Here is a 3,827-nt window from a genome sequence, read left to right on the forward strand (position 1 = left end):
GCTGAGAAAACAACAAAACACAAAGACCTTCCTTATCGAAATAACTTCGCTCTTTATTCATGAAATTTCCCTCTCCAAAAGCTCGCGTTTGCATTTTTAAGTAACCATACCCGTAGGTAAAAGCCTCTATTTTGTCGCCTTTCTTTTATTACGTTATTCTTACTAATTTGTGCGAGTATTTGTTTTCGCGAATTTCGCGATTTCAAAATAATCGCGAAATTTAATACGCGCGAAAACTACATTGCGCGAAATTAAATTTACTTAATCTTTAACGACGAATTCATAAAACACTGACAAAATCGCGAAATTTAAGACATTTTTGCTCTTACTTTTCTTGCAATCGCGATAAGTAATATTCGCCAAATTCGGATAAGGACGTGCGAAACTAGCCTCCTCCGCAGGCGTCTCAAATTGAAATGAACGAAGATAAAAATTTCTCTACTTTATGAAGTCAATACTATCAACATTACAACACTTAGGCTAACAAAGAAAAGAACTAACAGGGCCTAATCAGCTGATTCTAAGACTTTGATAACACAAAGCCATTGTTGGCCTCTGTGGTTGGCTATCAACCTAAAAGGTCTCCCTGAGGGTCTCAGTGGGGTTAACCATTAGCCGTAAAATATGTTAAAGGTAACGGCCAAGCCGATAAGTTCGGCCAAGAGTCATTTGACCTGAAACTTTATCGCCTGTTGCAAACTGAACAATTTAAGATAAAATCGGAGCGATTACTTTTTTATCGCAGAATTGTCCTAAGACCTTAACTGCGTTTTAAAACAATGGAAATTAATTTGAAATAAAATACTTAACAATGATTGGTTCTCCTTTTCAACAAGTAAATTGTAAACATGACCACATCAGCTATGCTGCAACACATTTATCGTGTATAAATAAATGCGATTATTATTATTGTTATTATTATTAAGTGTCAATGACGTGTTTTGTCACGTCTGTTTATGCCAGGATGATGTAGAGTTTTTGCTTTGTTAATTAAATGGGCGTCACGAGCCTTCCTAACTGAGTCACGTTTGCTACGTTATAGTTTTCTTTCTTTTTATCCACTCTGTTTTTTTTTTTTTACCGCTTTAGCCGTCAGGATAAGTTTGCCGTCTATATTTCACTTGTTACATGAGCGTACAAAACTATTACAAATTCTATACTATTACAAATATGCTTGCTGGTCAGAATCTAATAAAGTGCTAGTATATTGTTTACGGAACCTGCGGTACCCTTACGCACAACTAAAAGTTTTAAGATCGATCAAATGGTCGTCGATCGTTAATTCTCGATCTCCCGTTCTTGACCACCAAGTCCAGTCCTTTATTAATGTTGTTTCCCTTGCAAGCTTTCTTTCCTCCGCCCCGCACCACCGCTCAGGGGGAGCTTGCTCTCGGGCCAATGCCTGGGTAAACGATCAAATGATAGCCAAGAAATTGCCAAAGATTTATCTGACAGCTGAGATTCCAACGCGCTATTCTTCTCTCGGCTTTTCCACCAGCAAATTTATAACTAAACGTGAGTCTGCTCGCAGGGAAAACACCCGGCATAGTCAATCGAACCCAATCGAACTAAATTTCAATCGAACTCAATCGAACTCAATTCATGGATTGAGTTCGATTAATATCGGCAATCGAACGAAATCGAACTCAATGAAAAGAAAAAAAATCAATCGAACCCAATCGAACGTTCGATTTTCGAACTCGTGATTTGTGTAAAACAGGCATTGAAAATCCATAACCAGAACTTGGAAGCTCGAGTTACTTCAGCGTTAACCTGAGTATCAGGCCTTCCTAAGGGGAGGGGGGAGGGTAGGGAAGGAAAGAGGAGAGGAAGGCCTGACACAAACGCTTTGATTGGGTCATGTCAAACATCCAGATTCTGGATGTGGCGCTGATTGGGTAATTCACAATGGGCCCTGACGTCACACCACCGGAAATAAAAATTTCATAACGGCGTCTTCAATGAACTGATGTCCACGCGAACGAACAGTGAGCGAAAACTTCGCTCGACGCTATTCAGCGTTATTTCAGTGTATTTATGGAAGGCGACGAATTCAAAACGGCCCGTAAAGGCGCTCTACAGTTTTTCCTGGAATTAGACGTAATAGAGGACAGAAATTATGCCTCGAAAGCTGCTTGTGAAACGGAAAGTCGACGTCCTCGGAGTTTTAGCAAAATAAAGGTGACGGGCCTACGTTTGTGACATTTGTACCCTTGCCGTTCTGTGTTAAATTCGGTTTTTCGACGTAATTTGCTTCTCACTTCTTTCTGAGGGGCACTGTTTTATTTAGAGGCATTATGTATTAAATAGAGCCTTAAGATTGTGGCCAAGGAAATGTCTAGAGGTCATTGCATAATTGTCTGCGCTGCGTGGTTTCCTGTTTGTTTCACACTTCTTTGCCACATGTTTTGCTAGCTTGTTTTTGCTCAATTCTATTTGTAAGATATACTTTAAACTCTCGAAATTTTCGCCGTGTAAGGACAAGATATATTTTCCGTGAAAACGTTGACGATCGGCATTATAAATATTGTTGCAAGATGTATTGTGTCTTATCAGTTATATCTTGGTCCGGCTTCGCAAGTGACAACCGGAAATGAATTTGATTGTTTGACGCTTATCACGCCGTGAGGGGTGAAAGACTGGAATTAAAGCGTCTGTGTCAGGCTTTTCTTTCCGTCCGCGCTCCTCCCTTTTCCCCCTACCCCTTAGAAAAGCCTGATACTCAGGCTACTTCAGCGTAAACGAAGAAATACCGCAGAAATGGCTTCAGTTGCGCTGTGGTTTGTAAGCTTTAAATGCGTAGTAAATGCTACCAGGAATGCCGCTTTGACGTAAAGGATGGTGAAGTTTTCAAGGTTTGAAAGAAAATAGGCGAGAAAGGCCGTGCATTCCGAATTGTAAACGAGCGCGAACAATTAGGACACCTTCGCAGGGCAAGACAACTCTTGACACTCAAGAAATAAATGTACACGAACATCTGATCATTTACTTTGATTTTGACCTGAGGAGAAACCCCATTTATAAACTGTCCAAGAGAAGAGAACAGAACAGAATAAAGGTATCTGCATTATTCCCGCGGGCGCATTCCGAAATTGTTGTACCGTTTCCTTTTTAGACTGATAACTTACAATTGCGGTAAGACAACTCGAAGGGTTACTTTTATGCAAAAATTCAAGCAAATTACTAACTGCGACACAGGAAACGGCATACCGTAGATGGACGATTATGAAAAATATCTTACTAACGATATACATGATTCTCTCAAATTCATCTTGGACAATTAACAGTGACCAAGAGAGTAAGAGGTGAACGAGCGTCAGTATACCCGGCAGTATATTGGATGTATGGGAGCGTTATATAATTACTGCCATGATGGAAAGGATAAATAGTAAATGCAACAGTAAAATTATTTTTCTGTTAATTTAATAAATAAATTGTAAAAAAGCACGAGAAAAACCTCTTTTGATGGGCTTGCTTTGTATTGGTTTACCAGAGCCAATCGAACGCAAGCCATTTAATTGTGTTCGATTGAGTTCGGTTTCCGAACTCAATCGAACACAATCAGATGGATTGAGTTCGATTGAGTTCGATTTGTTCGAAAATCGAACTCACTGAAAGTCTGGTGTTCGATTTCGTTCGATTGCCGAACTCAATCGAACTCAATCCACGGATTGAGTTCGATTGAGTTCGATTGACTATGCCGGGGAAAACAGCACCCCACCGGGACCCTGAACACGCAAACGCTTTCGTCACGCGGGGAGTTACCATTGCGTGAATCATTGCGTGACGAGCCCAAACAACGGCTGCGCGGGGGATCAGTTGAGACT

The sequence above is a fragment of the Oculina patagonica genome, chromosome 6 (assembly GCF_052425735.1).
Source record: "Oculina patagonica isolate OP01 chromosome 6, crgOcupat, whole genome shotgun sequence".
Taxonomy (NCBI): Eukaryota; Metazoa; Cnidaria; class Anthozoa; order Scleractinia; family Oculinidae; genus Oculina; species Oculina patagonica.